Source organism: Salminus brasiliensis, chromosome 13, assembly GCF_030463535.1.
Source record: "Salminus brasiliensis chromosome 13, fSalBra1.hap2, whole genome shotgun sequence".
In the NCBI taxonomy this organism is placed as follows: domain Eukaryota; kingdom Metazoa; phylum Chordata; class Actinopteri; order Characiformes; family Bryconidae; genus Salminus; species Salminus brasiliensis.
This window is the reverse complement of record NC_132890.1, coordinates 12,471,907-12,487,190: the sequence shown is the minus strand read 5'-3', so window position 1 is coordinate 12,487,190 and position 15,284 is coordinate 12,471,907. Positions and strand designations below refer to the sequence as shown.

At 42.0% G+C, this 15,284-nt stretch overlaps 4 non-coding genes across 4 annotated transcripts; 3 read left to right on the top strand and 1 right to left on the bottom strand.

Moving 5' to 3' along the window:
• Positions 1-2,507: 2,507 nt before the first annotated feature.
• Positions 2,508-2,626, top strand: LOC140576245 (5S ribosomal RNA). The gene has a single exon (XR_011981468.1). It is a non-coding gene; the product is annotated as a 5S ribosomal RNA (ribosomal RNA).
• A 2,158-nt stretch (positions 2,627-4,784) lies between these two features.
• On the bottom strand, positions 4,785-4,946 carry LOC140576018 (U1 spliceosomal RNA). The gene has a single exon (XR_011981257.1). It is a non-coding gene; the product is annotated as a U1 spliceosomal RNA (small nuclear RNA).
• A 3,982-nt stretch (positions 4,947-8,928) lies between these two features.
• LOC140576232 (5S ribosomal RNA) lies at positions 8,929-9,047 on the top strand. Its single transcript, XR_011981456.1, has one exon. It is a non-coding gene; the product is annotated as a 5S ribosomal RNA (ribosomal RNA).
• A 4,111-nt stretch (positions 9,048-13,158) lies between these two features.
• On the top strand, positions 13,159-13,277 carry LOC140576220 (5S ribosomal RNA). Its single transcript, XR_011981445.1, has one exon. It is a non-coding gene; the product is annotated as a 5S ribosomal RNA (ribosomal RNA).
• Positions 13,278-15,284: the final 2,007 nt, after the last annotated feature.

Below are 15,284 nucleotides of genomic sequence, written 5' to 3'. Positions count from 1 at the left end.
AGTATGAATTAATTTAACCCTCAGTATATTGTATGGATACAACACTGACGTTATACTGAAGCTTTTCTGTTCTATGTGTTAGCAGGAGAAATAACTGAGCTTTACTTATTAAGAGTGGAAAATGATCCATCGGTTGTCTTCACTTTTCCCTATTCTCCCCAGCGAGAAGCCGAAACTAACTGATAAGTGCCTGATGTACTGAAGAGGCCTCCAGACCTCTATGAGGTTATATGTTTGCTGGGATAAACTCCATGATACACATTCTACTCATAACAAATTCGCTTAGTCTCTTTTGGGAAAACAGGCAGTGACGGAGAGTATGACATTTTCAGGGTGAAATAGATACACTACATAAATATCTTCCAATAATTACATTAAAAGTTACTTACACATATGCGTCGGACATTTACATAAATATTATTGCAATCGATGAAACCGACGCTTAAATTCGTAAAATCCACAAATATGGCACACATAAACATAACTAACCATTCTCATTTAAATTAACTTCACAGAGATTTAAAAAAAAAAAAAAAAGTCTTACACAGAAGTTGTAGTTTCTGGAAACTCCAAGATGAGCTACTGAAAAAAAAACATCTGAAGATGCGCTTTAACTAAAGAAACTCGCCGGTTTTATAAAGGACATGTTTTATGTAACTGAGTTTTATCTGCTCGTTTTACTTATGTCACTATTGCTGAACACGGGCGGACACGAAAAAACACTAGGAGGAATGTCGATATGTTCACAACTACAGCCATCATCGTTGAGTTAGCCTGCAGCAGACTGCAGCTGCTAACAGCAGGACAGCCATGCGTTGTGCAAGAATACAAAGCTACAACGACAGTCTGTGTACCTTTAGCTTTGTAATGGGAAACAGACTACACAAGCAGACGTGTAGACCTGTGACAAACTGAACTATCCCGAATACCGTTCAGACCTGCTTTAGTCAACCAGTATTTAGTCAGTCACTAATTGTGCAAGTTCTCCCACTTAAAAAAATGAGAGAGGCCTGTAATTCACATCATAGGTAGACCTCAACTATGAGAGACAAAATGAGGGAAAAAATCTGAAAATCACATTGTCTGATTTTTAAAGAATTTATTTGCAAATAATGGTGGAAAATAAGTATTTGGTCACCTACAAACAAGCAAGATTTCTGGCTGTCACAGGCCTGTAACTTCTTCTTTAAGAGGCTTCTCTGTCCTCCACTCATTACCTGTATTAATGGCACCTGTTTGAACTCGTTAACAGTAGAAAAGACAACTGCCCACAACCTCAAACAGTCACACTCCAAACCCCACTATGGTGAAGACCAAAGAGCTGTCGAAGGACACCAGAAACACAATTGTAGACCTGCACCAGGCTGGGAAGACTGAATCTGCAATAGGCAAGCAGCTTGGTGTGAAGAAATCTACTGTGGGAGCAATAATCAGAAAATGGGAGACCTACAAGACCACTGCTAATGTGTTTGGTACAAACACAACTCGTGAATGCTGAGTTGCATCCAAAGAACACCCTACCAACTGTGAAGCATGGGGGTGGCAACATCATGCTTTGGGGCTGTTTCTCTGCAAAGGGACTAGGACGACTGGTCCATGTACATGAAAGAATGAATGGGGCCATGTGTTGTGAGATTTTAAGTGCAAACCTCCTTCCATCAGCAAGGGCATTGAAGATGAAACGTGGCTGGGTCTTTCAGCATGATAATGATCCCAAGCACACTGCCAGGGCAACAAAGGAGTGGCTTCGTAAGAAGCATTTCAAGGCCTAGCCAGTCTCCAGATCTCAACCCCATAGAAAACCTTTGGAGGGAGTTGAAAGTCTGCGTTGCCCACCGACAGCCCCACAATATCACTGCTCTAGAGGAGATCTGCATGGAGGAATGGGCCAACATACCAGCAACGGTGTATGCCTACCTTGTGAAGACTTACAGAAAACGTTTGACCTCTGCCATTGCCAACAAAGGATATATAACAAAGTATTGAGATGAACTTTTGTTATTGATCAAATACTTATTTCCCACCATTATTTGCAAATAAATTCTTTAAAAATGAGACAATGTGATTTTCTGATTTAATTTTTTTCTCATTTTGTCTCTCATAGTTGAGGTGTACCTATGATGTGAATTACAGGCCTCTCTTATCTTTTTAAGTGTGAGAACTTGCACAATTGGTGACTGACTAAATCCTTTTTCCCCCCACTGTATAGTTAGCTAATAACCCTAAGACTGCAGCTGTAAAGTACAATAGACGGATCCAGCGTTAGATGTTAAACGTAGTTGAACGTTTTCGTATAGCTTTCAGTATTTGAGATATCTCACGAACAACCACATGAAGCAATTCGGAGCCGCTGATGATACACAGTCTATCTTTCACCGAATAAAGGGGGGAGGGGAAGGGAAGGGGCGGGGGGAGGGGAGGGGAGAGCGAGCGGGGTGTGTAGTGTGGAAGAGGCAGGCGTATTTTGCTGCATGCTTATAAATAGGCTAAGTGGAAGCAGTGCTTTCGCTTACGGCCATACCACCCTGAGCACGCCCGATCTCGTCTGATCTCGGAAGCTAAGCAGGGTCGGGCCTGGTTAGTACTTGGATGGGAGACCGCCTGGGAATACCAGGTGCTGTAAGCTTTTCTCATCCTCAAGCACTCACATGCACATTCTTTCACTTGCTCTTCTTCCTTTTACTCCATCTTACTTTATGCTTTCACAAATATACAACACATTACACTTTTTTTTTTACACATACCTCCTTGTATTACATTTCATACACTCTGTGGAGTCTTAGGAGTTGAAACTTTTCAGCGGAAAATTGCCGTTAAAGCCCACCTGCATGGCCTGCCATGGGATGGAAACCAATCACTTGTAGTTTGGCTTAATTATAGCCAAATTCTTACAAAACACTGAAAAATATCAAACCAGAACTCTGTGGAGGGAATGCTGTGGATAAAAGGAACCCAAGCCTGTCAGTAGGGGTCAGTGTACGTTAGAGGAAACTGACAACATGGGGGAAAGTCTGTTACAGGATGTCAACATATAGCAAGACTACAACCAATCATAATGACAGCGCTTGGGTGGGCCGACCCCAATATTTGCTATTTAAAAAAAAAAACACCTGCTAATTTAGATCACTTAATTAGGTCATATTAAAGCAACATATTACGAAAGGGAGTGAGCTGTGGGGAAATAACAGCACCGTTTCATCACAGTCGTTATGTTATTTCACTGTTACACACAACCTCAAGTCGTGGGCCTTCATTCATGGGTTCTCGTTCTCGTTTCGGGGGCGGGGAGGGGAGCAAATCAAAAGTCCTTCACCACTTGTGAATTATTTTCTAGGAAGTGGAATGGCTGATTTCCAGTTGCATTGAGGTTTTTAAAATTCTCCTCCCAGATCTGCGTGCATCTACAACAGTTGTTCTTTTATCCCCCTGAAGCATCACAGAGCTCTTTGAACTTGACATGGCGACACACACTTCCCTTAGTTAAATGGCTGGCCGGCCCACTCAGCCCGAGCCTGCTTCATCGGCATCCCTGCAACTCGCAACTCACCTGAGAGCGATGCTTCACCCGGCGTGCCAGCCTCTTGTTTTGTTTTCCCGGCTTCCATATTGGTAGGAAGTAGCCCCTGCATTTATCCCATAGTCATGTTGTAGCTTAGTATGTCAAATTTAAGGGTGTAAATAAAAGAAGCCAAGACTGTTGAGAAACATTTGGAATTTTAGAATTGACCTGTTTTACAACCGCATTTGACTGATGTGGGTTTTTTTTTTGTTTTTGTTTTTTTTTTGCAGTTGAAGGAGAACACAAGCTTAATTATTAAACTGCGGCAAAGTAAATACAGCACCATATTCCGACGTTGGGTAAGGCCTTTTATGTTGACAAGACCGAGTCTGCCGGCCGGTGTGAGCCTTTGCTGCTGTGTCGGTTTACTCCTGAAAGAGCAGTAAATGGAAGCTCCCTGTGCTTCAGAATGAAAAAGCACCTGTTACTCCCAATATTCAATAATCATTTATCAAGAGTAAAAACAATTTAAACTGTAATGAATGTGGACAAGAACAGCTTCTTTTCCACACTAAAAAAAGGGCTATGAAATATAAAATAAAATGCGAAATTAAATAATCTTTTAAAAACGTCTGTACAGAAATAAATACATCTTAATTATTGTAAATTGTATTTGTCACAAAAAGTGGCATTTGCATTTATTTGTGTTACTTGTGTAGTCTATAAAATATGTAAAATGTTCATGCTATCAAATGTAAAATAAGAAAATGAAGTTACTTATCACACCTAGTATGAATTAATTTAACCCTCAGTATATTGTATGGATACAACACTGACGTTATACTGAAGCTTTTCTGTTCTATGTGTTAGCAGGAGAAATAACTGAGCTTTACTTATTAAGAGTGGAAAATGATCCATCGGTTGTCTTCACGTTTCCCTATTCTCCCCAGCGAGAAGCCGAAACTAACTGATAAGTGCCTGATGTACTGAAGAGGCCTCCAGACCTCTATGAGGTTATATGTTTGCTGGGATAAACTCCATGATACACATTCTACTCATAACAAATTCGCTTAGTCTCTTTTGGGAAAACAGGCAGTGACGGAGAGTATGACATTTTCAGGGTGAAATAGATACACTACATAAACATCTTCCAATAATTACATTAAAAGTTACTTACACATATTATAGTAGAAGCTGAACCCAATGTGAAACAAGTTCATAACAACATGTCATACTATTCACATGTTTGTCTATCTCAGATTGCTCCTTTCTTCTACCCAAATATCAGGGGAGAGCACAGTCCTCCACTACCACAAATTATGCAGTCTAGCTTTTCTATTCTGTGTGTTAGCACAGGAGTCAGCACAACCAATGTAATGCAATTGCTGAGCCTCGCCCTGGGTGAACCACCTTCTTGATCATGGTTTCTCCACTGCCAGATAAGTATGAGTTGTTCAGCGCCAACAGGGGAATCACTCCATCCTTTCTATTTCACATGCATGGTGAGGAGAAACAATAAGATAAGATAAGATAATCCTTTATTAGTCCCGCAGTGGGGAAATTCTCAGTGTCACAGCAGAAAGGGATAGCAAGACACTCAGTTACAAAAATATAGATAAATAATTTGCACTATATACACAATATAAATAAGAATTAAAAAGGAAATAACAATATTATTTACAGGTTATTGCAAATGACTCCTAATTGCACGTGTGTGTGTGTGTGGGGGGGGGTATTGCACATGGTATTTTTGCATTGAGGGATCTCTGTTCCCTAAACATGTGTGTGTAGTTTAAGTGTGTGTGTATGTGGTCCGCTGGGAGCAGTGCTGGTTGTGGAGTCTGACGGCAGCAGGAAGGAAGGACCTGCGATACCGCTCCTTTACACACTTGGGATGAAGCAGCCTGTCACTAAAGGAGCTGCCCAGTGCTGCCAGAGTCTCATGCATGGGGTGGGAGCTGTTCTCCAGCATGGATGCCAGCTTGGTTGTCATCCTCCTGTCTCCCACCACCTGCACTGGGTCTAACAAGCACCCCAGGACAGAGCCGGCCCTCTTTATGAGCTTATTCAGTCTTTTCTTATCTGCAGTCGAGATGCTACTGCCCCAGCAGACGACTCCATAAAAGATGGCAGATGCCACCACTGTGTCGAAGAAAGTCCTCAGGAGTGCTCCCTGCACCCAAAGGACCTCAGTCTCCTCAGTAGGTAGAGTCTGCTCTGGCCTTTCTTGAAGAGTGCAGCAGTGTTGACTGACCAGTCCAGTTTGTTGTTCAGATGAACACCCAGGTATTTATAAGAGTCCACACTCTCGATGTTCATACCCTGGATGTTCACTGATTGAGGGGGGTGTCTGCAACTGCGGAAATCCACCACCAGTTCTTTGTTTTTTCCTGCGTTTATCTGAAGGTGGTTCAGCGGACACCAGTCCACAAAGTCCTGGATCAGTTCTCTGTACTCGCTGTCCTCCACATTGGTTATGAGGCCGACGATCGCTGAGTCATCAGAGAACTTCTGGAGGTGACAGGTCGGTGAGCTGTACATGAAGTCAGCAGTGTACAGGGTGAAGAGGAACGGTGCCAAGACCGTTCCTTGAGGGGCTCCTGTGCTGCTGACCACCATATCAGAGATACAGGCCCGTCCCCTTACATACTGTGGTCGGTTGGTGAGGTAGTCCAGTATCCAGTTCGACAGGTGACTGTCCACTCCACAATGTCTCAGCTTGTCCTTTAGGAGGCCTGGCTGTATGGTGTTAAATGCACTGGAGAAATCAAAGAAGGTGATCCTCACAGTGCTGCCGGGCTTCTCCAGGTGAGAAAGAGTTCTGTGTAGAAGCATCATCCACCCCGACGCCAGGTTGGTAGGCAAGCTGAAGAGGGTCCATGGATGGGCTCACCAAAGGGCGGATGTGGTTGATGACCAGCCTCTCCAGTGACTTCATCGGATGTCAGTGCCACCGGCCTGTAGCTGTTTAGGTCCTTCGGGTGCTGTGTTTTGGGCACAGGTACCACACAAGATGTTTTCCACATCTGTGGTACTCTTCCCAATTTCAGGCTCATGTTGAACATATGCTCAACTACCCTGCACAGCTGATGTGCGAAGGACTTGAGGAGCCTGGCACTGATTCCATCAGGACCTGTAGCTTTGTTTGCCTTGATCTTCCTCAGCTCATATGTCACCTGGGTTGTTGTCAAGGACAGGTTGGAGCAGGGGGGCTGGGTGCTGGAATGTGTGAATGAAAAAATGAGTCCAACCATAATACAATACTTTGCTGCACCACTAAATAAAACAAAGCTCAAGGCTCAACACTATAGAAACATTTAAAAGCAACCATTGAATTCTTCCATCGTTCACTGCGTCAGACATTTACATAGCTAAATATTATTGCAATCAATGAAACCGACGCTTAAATTCGTAAAATACACAAATATGGCACACACAAACATAACTAACCATTCTCATTTAAATTAACTTCACAGAGATTTAAAAAAAAAAAAGTCTTACACAGAAGTTGTAGTTTCCGGAAACTCCAAGATGAGCTACTGAAAAGAAACCATCTGAAGATGCGCTTTAACTAAAGAAACTCGCCGGTTTTATAAAGGACATGTTTTATGTAACTGTGTTTTATCTGCTCGTTTTACTTAAATAACTATTGCTGAACACGGGCGGACACGAAAAAACACTAGGAGGAATGTCGATATGTTCACAACTACAGCCATCATCGTTGAGTTAGCCTGCAGCAGACTGCAGCTGCTAACAGCAGGACAGCCATGCGTTGTGCAAGAATACAAAGCTACAACGACAGTCTGTATACCTTTAGCTTTGTAATGGGAAACAGACTACACAAGCAGACGTGTAGACCTGTGACAAACTGAACTATCCCGAATACCGTTCAGACCTGCTTTAGTCAACCAGTATTTAGTCAGTCACTAATTGTGCAAGTTCTCCCACTTAAAAAAAATGAGAGAGGCCTGTAATTCACATCATAGGTAGACCTCAACTATGAGAGACAAAATGAGGGAAAAAATCTGAAAATCACATTGTCTGATTTTTAAAGAATTTATTTGCAAATAATGGTGGAAAATAAGTATTTGGTCACCTACAAACAAGCAAGATTTCTGGCTGTCACAGGCCTGTAACTTCTTCTTTAAGAGGCTTCTCTATCCTCCACTCATTACCTGTATTAATGGCACCTGTTTGAACTCGTTAACAGTAGAAAAGACAACTGCCCACAACCTCAAACAGTCACACTCCAAACCCCACTATGGTGAAGACCAAAGAGCTGTCGAAGGACACCAGAAACAAAATTGTAGACCTGCACCAGGCTGGGAAGACTGAATCTGCAATAGGCAAGCAGCTTGGTGTGAAGAAATCTACTGTGGGAGCAATTATCAGAAAATGGGAGACCTACAAGACCACTGCTAATGTGTTTGGTACAAACACAACTCGTGAATGCTGAGTTGCATCCAAAGAACACCCTACCAACTGTGAAGCATGGGGGTGGCAACATCATGCATTGGGGCTGTTTCTCTGCAAAGGGACTAGGACGACTGGTCCATGTACATGAAAGAATGAATGGGGCCATGTGTTGTGAGATTTTGAGTGCAAACCTCCTTCCATCAGCAAGGGCATTGAAGATAAAACGTGGCTGGGTCTTTCAGCATGATAATGATCCCAAGCACACTGCCAGGGCAACAAAGGAGTGGCTTCGTAAGAAGCATTTCAAGGCCTAGCCAGTCTCCAGATCTCAACCCCATAGAAAGTCCGCGTTGCCCACCGACAGCCCCACAATATCACTGCTCTAGAGGAGATCTGCATGGAGGAATGGGCCAACATACCAGCAACGGTGTATGCCTACCTTGTGAAGACTTACAGAAAACGTTTGACCTCTGCCATTGCCAACAAAGGATATATAACAAAGTATTGAGATGAACTTTTGTTATTGATCAAATACTTATTTCCCACCATTATTTGCAAATAAATTCTTTAAAAATGAGACAATGTGATTTTCTGATTTAATTTTTTTCTCATTTTGTCTCTCATAGTTGAGGTGTACCTATGATGTGAATTACAGGCCTCTCTTATCTTTTTAAGTGTGAGAACTTGCACAATTGGTGACTGACTAAATCCTTTTTTCCCCCCACTGTATAGCTAGCTAATAACCCTAAGACTGCAGCTGTAAAGTACAATAGACGGATCCAGCGTTAGATGTTCAACGTAGTTGAACGTTTTCGTATAGCTTTCAGTATTTGAGATACCTCACGAACAACCACATAAAGCAATTCGGAGCCGCTGATGATACACAGTCTATCTTTCACCGAATAAAGGGGGGAGGGGAGGGGGAGGGGAGGGCGAGGGGGGTGTGTAGTGTGGAAGAGGCAGGCGTATTTTGCTGCATGCTTATAAATAGGCTAAGTGGAAGCAGTGCTTTCGCTTACGGCCATACCACCCTGAGCACGCCCGATCTCGTCTGATCTCGGAAGCTAAGCAGGGTCGGGCCTGGTTAGTACTTGGATGGGAGACCGCCTGGGAATACCAGGTGCTGTAAGCTTTTCTCATCCTCAAGCACTCACATACACATTCTTTCACTTGCTCTTCTTCCTTTTACTCCATCTTACTTTACGCTTTCACAAATATACAACACATTACACTTTTTTTTTTACACATACCTCCTTGTATTACATTTCATACACTCTGTGGAGTCTTAGGAGTTGAAACTTTTCAGCGGAAAATTGCCGTTAAAGCCCACCTGCATGGCCTGCCATGGGATGGAAACCAATCACTTGTAGTTTGGCTTAATTATAGCCAAATTCTTACAAAACACTGAAAAATATCAAACCAGAACTCTGTGGAGGGAATGCTGTGGATAAAAGGAACCCAAGCCTGTCAGTAGGGGTCAGTGTACGTTTGAGGAAACTGACAACATGGGGGAAAGTCTGTTACAGCATGTCAACGCATAGCAAGACTACAACCAATCATAATGACAGCGCTTGGGTGGGCCGACCTCAATATTTGCTATTTAAAAAAAACACCTGCTAATTTAGATCACTTAATTAGGTCATATTAAAGCAACACATCACGAAAGGGAGTGAGCTGTGGGGAAATAACAGCACCGTTTCATCACAGTCGTTATGTTATTTCACCGTTACACACAACCTCAAGTCGTGGGCCTTCATTCATGGGTTGTCGTTCTCGTTTCGGGGGCGGGGAGGGGAGCAAATCAAAAGTCCTTCACCACTTGTGAATTATTTTCTAGGAAGTGGAATGGCTGATTTCCAGTTGCATTGAGGTTTTTAAAATTCTCCTCCCAGATCTGCGTGCATCTACAACAGTTGTTCTTTTATCCCCCTGAAGCTTCACAGAGCTCTTTGAACTTGACATGGCGACACACACTTCCCTTAGTTAAATGGCTGGCCGGCCCACTCAGCCCGAGCCTGCTTCATCGGCATCCCTGCAACTCGCAACTCACCTGAGAGCGATGCTTCACCCGGCGTGCCAGCCTCTTGTTTTGTTTTCCCGGCTTCCATATTGGTAGGAAGTAGCCCCTGCATTTATCCCATAGTCATGTTGTAGCTTAGTATGTCAAATTTAAGGGTGTAAATAAAAGAAGCCAAGACTGTTGAGAAACATTTGGAATTTTAGAATTGACCCGTTTTACAACCGCATTTGACTGATGTGGGGTTTTTTTTGTTTTTGTTTTTTTTTTGCAGTTGAAGGAGAACACAAGCTTAATTATTAAACTGCGGCAAAGTAAATACAGCACCATATTCCGACGTTGGGTAAGGCCTTTTATGTTGACAAGACCGAGTCTGCCGGCCGGTGTGAGCCTTTGCTGCTGTGTCGGTTTACTCCTGAAAGAGCAGTAAATGGAAGCTCCCTGTGCTTCAGAATGAAAAAGCACCTGTTACTCCCAATATTCAATAATCATTTATCAAGAGTAAAAAAAATGTAAACTGTAATGAATGTGGACAAGAACAGTTTCTTTTCCACACTAAAAAAAGGACTATGAAATATAAAATAAAATACGAAATTAAATAATCTTTTAAAAACGTCTGTATAGAAATAGATACATCTTAATTATTGTCAATTGTATTTGTCACAAAAAGTGGCATTTGCATTTATTTGTGTTACTTGTGTAGTCTATAAAATATGTAAAATGTTCATGCTATCAAATGTAAAATAAGAAAATGAAGTTACTTATCACACCTAGTATGAATTAATTTAACCCTCAGTATATTGTATGGATACAACACTGACGTTATACTGAAGCTTTTCTGTTCTATGTGTTAGCAGGAGAAATAACTGAGCTTTACTTATTAAGAGTGGAAAATGATCCATCGGTTGTCTTCACTTTTCCCTATTCTCCCCAGCGAGAAGCCGAAACTAACTGATAAGTGCCTGATGTACTGAAGAGGCCTCCAGACCTCTATGAGGTTATATGTTTGCTGGGATAAACTCCATGATACACATTCTACTCATAACAAATTCGCTTAGTCTCTTTTGGGAAAACAGGCAGTGACGGAGAATATGACATTTTCAGGGTGAAATAGATACACTACATAAATATCTTCCAATAATTACATTAAAAGTTACTTACACATATGCGTCGGACATTTACATAAATATTATTGCAATCGATGAAACCGACGCTTAAATTCGTAAAATCCACAAATATGGCACACATAAACATAACTAACCATTCTCATTTAAATTAACTTCACAGAGATTAAAAAAAAAAAAAAAAAGTCTTACACAGAAGTTGTAGTTTCTGGAAACTCCAAGATGAGCTACTGAAAAGAAACCATCTGAAGATGCGCTTTAACTAAAGAAACTCGCCGGTTTTATAAAGGACATGTTTTATGTAACTGAGTTTTATCTGCTCGTTTTACTTATGTCACTATTGCTGAACACGGGCGGACACGAAAAAACACTAGGAGGAATGTCGATATGTTCACAACTACAGCCATCATCGTTGAGTTAGCCTGCAGCAGACTGCAGCTGCTAACAGCAGGACAGCCATGCGTTGTGCAAGAATACAAAGCTACAACGACAGTCTGTGTACCTTTAGCTTTGTAATGGGAAACAGACTACACAAGCAGACGTGTAGACCTGTGACAAACTGAACTATCCCGAATACCGTTCAGACCTGCTTTAGTCAACCAGTATTTAGTCAGTCACTAATTGTGCAAGTTCTCCCACTTAAAAAAATGAGAGAGGCCTGTAATTCACATCATAGGTAGACCTCAACTATGAGAGACAAAATGAGGGAAAAAATCTGAAAATCACATTGTCTGATTTTTAAAGAATTTATTTGCAAATAATGGTGGAAAATAAGTATTTGGTCACCTACAAACAAGCAAGATTTCTGGCTGTCACAGGCCTGTAACTTCTTCTTTAAGAGGCTTCTCTGTCCTCCACTCATTACCTGTATTAATGGCACCTGTTTGAACTCGTTAACAGTAGAAAAGACAACTGCCCACAACCTCAAACAGTCACACTCCAAACCCCACTATGGTGAAGACCAAAGAGCTGTCGAAGGACACCAGAAACAAAATTGTAGACCTGCACCAGGCTGGGAAGACTGAATCTGCAATAGGCAAGCAGCTTGGTGTGAAGAAATCTACTGTGGGAGCAATTATCAGAAAATGGGAGACCTACAAGACCACTGCTAATGTGTTTGGTACAAACACAACTCGTGAATGCTGAGTTGCATCCAAAGAACACCCTACCAACTGTGAAGCATGGGGGTGGCAACATCATGCATTGGGGCTGTTTCTCTGCAAAGGGACTAGGACGACTGGTCCATGTACATGAAAGAATGAATGGGGCCATGTGTTGTGAGATTTTGAGTGCAAACCTCCTTCCATCAGCAAGGGCATTGAAGATGAAACGTGGCTGGGTCTTTCAGCATGATAATGATCCCAAGCACACTGCCAGGGCAACAAAGGAGTGGCTTCGTAAGAAGCATTTCAAGGCCTAGCCAGTCTCCAGATCTCAACCCCATAGAAAGTCCGCGTTGCCCACCGACAGCCCCACAATATCACTGCTCTAGAGGAGATCTGCATGGAGGAATGGGCCAACATACCAGCAACGGTGTGTGCCTACCTTGTGAAGACTTACAGAAAACGTTTGACCTCTGCCATTGCCAACAAAGGATATATAACAAAGTATTGAGATGAACTTTTGTTATTGATCAAATACTTATTTCCCACCATTATTTGCAAATAAATTCTTTAAAAATGAGACAATGTGATTTTCTGATTTAATTTTTTTCTCATTTTGTCTCTCATAGTTGAGGTGTACCTATGATGTGAATTACAGGCCTCTCTTATCTTTTTAAGTGTGAGAACTTGCACAATTGGTGACTGACTAAATCCTTTTTCCCCCCACTGTATAGTTAGCTAATAACCCTAAGACTGCAGCTGTAAAGTACAATAGACGGATCCAGCGTTAGATGTTCAACGTAGTTGAACGTTTTCGTATAGCTTTCAGTATTTGAGATACCTCACGAACAACCACATGAAGCAATTCGGAGCCGCTGGTGATACACAGTCTATCTTTCACCGAATAAAGGGGGGAGGGCGAGCGGGGTGTGTAGTGTGGAAGAGGCAGGCGTATTTTGCTGCATGCTTATAAATAGGCTAAGTGGAAGCAGTGCTTTCGCTTACGGCCATACCACCCTGAGCACGCCCGATCTCGTCTGATCTCGGAAGCTAAGCAGGGTCGGGCCTGGTTAGTACTTGGATGGGAGACCGCCTGGGAATACCAGGTGCTGTAAGCTTTTCTCATCCTCAAGCACTCACATACACATTCTTTCACTTGCTCTTCTTCCTTTTACTCCATCTTACTTTACGCTTTCACAAATATACAACACATTACACTTTTTTTTTTACACATACCTCCTTGTATTACATTTCATACACTCTGTGGAGTCTTAGGAGTTGAAACTTTTCAGCGGAAAATTGCCGTTAAAGCCCACCTGCATGGCCTGCCATGGGATGGAAACCAATCACTTGTAGTTTGGCTTAATTATAGCCAAATTCTTACAAAACACTGAAAAATATCAAACCAGAACTCTGTGGAGGGAATGCTGTGGATAAAAGGAACCCAAGCCTGTCAGTAGGGGTCAGTGTACGTTTGAGGAAACTGACAACATGGGGGACAGTCTGTTACAGCATGTCAACGCATAGCAAGACTACAACCAATCATAATGACAGCGCTTGGGTGGGCCGACCCCAATATTTGCTATTTAAAAAAAACACCTGCTAATTTAGATCACTTAATTAGGTCATATTAAAGCAACACATCACGAAAGGGAGTGAGCTGTGGGGAAATAACAGCACCGTTTCATCACAGTCGTGATGTTATTTCACCGTTACACACAACCTCAGGTCGTGGGCCTTCATTCATGGGTTCCCGTTCTCGTTTCGGGGGCGGGGAGGGGAGCAAATCAAAAGTCCTTCACCACTTGTGAATTGTTTTCTAGGAAGTGGAATGGCTGATTTCCAGTTGCATTGAGGTTTTTAAAATTCTCCTCCCAGATCTGCGTGCATCTACAACAGTTGTTCTTTTATCCCCCTGAAGCATCACAGAGCTCTTTGAACTTGACATGGCGACACACACTTCCCTTAGTTAAATGGCTGGCCGGCCCACTCAGCCCGAGCCTGCTTCATCGGCATCCCTGCAACTCGCAACTCACCTGAGAGCGATGCTTCACCCGGCGTGCCAGCCTCTTGTTTTGTTTTCCCGGCTTCCATATTGGTAGGAAGTAGCCCCTGCATTTATCCCATAGTCATGTTGTAGCTTAGTATGTCAAATTTAAGGGTGTAAATAAAAGAAGCCAAGACTGTTGAGAAACATTTGGAATTTTAGAATTGACCCGTTTTACAACCGCATTTGACTGATGTGGGTTTTTTTTTGTTTTTGTTTTTTTTTTTGCAGTTGAAGGAGAACACAAGCTTAATTATTAAACTGCGGCAAAGTAAATACAGCACCATATTCCGACGTTGGGTAAGGCCTTTTATGTTGACAAGACCGAGTCTGCCGGCCGGTGTGAGCCTTTGCTGCTGTGTCGGTTTACTCCTGAAAGAGCAGTAAATGGAAGCTCCCTGTGCTTCAGAATGAAAAAGCACCTGTTACTCCCAATATTCAATAATCATTTATCAAGAGTAAAAAAAATGTAAACTGTAATGAATGTGGACAAGAACAGTTTCTTTTCCACACTAAAAAAAGGACTATGAAATATAAAATAAAATGCGAAATTAAATAATCTTTTAAAAACGTCTGTATAGAAATAGATACATCTTAATTATTGTCAATTGTATTTGTCACAAAAAGTGGCATTTGCATTTATTTGTGTTACTTGTGTAGTCTATAAAATATGTAAAATGTTCATGCTATCAAATGTAAAATAAGAAAATGAAGTTACTTATCACACCTAGTATGAATTAATTTAACCCTCAGTATATTGTATGGATACAACACTGACGTTATACTGAAGCTTTTCTGTTCTATGTGTTAGCAGGAGAAATAACTGAGCTTTACTTATTAAGAGTGGAAAATGATCCATCGGTTGTCTTCACTTTTCCCTATTCTCCCCAGCGAGAAGCCGAAACTAACTGATAAGTGCCTGATGTACTGAAGAGGCCTCCAGACCTCTATGAGGTTATATGTTTGCTGGGATAAACTCCATGATACACATTCTACTCATAACAAATTCGCTTAGTCTCTTTTGGGAAAACAGGCAGTGACGGAGAATATGACATTTTCAGGGTGAAATAGATACACT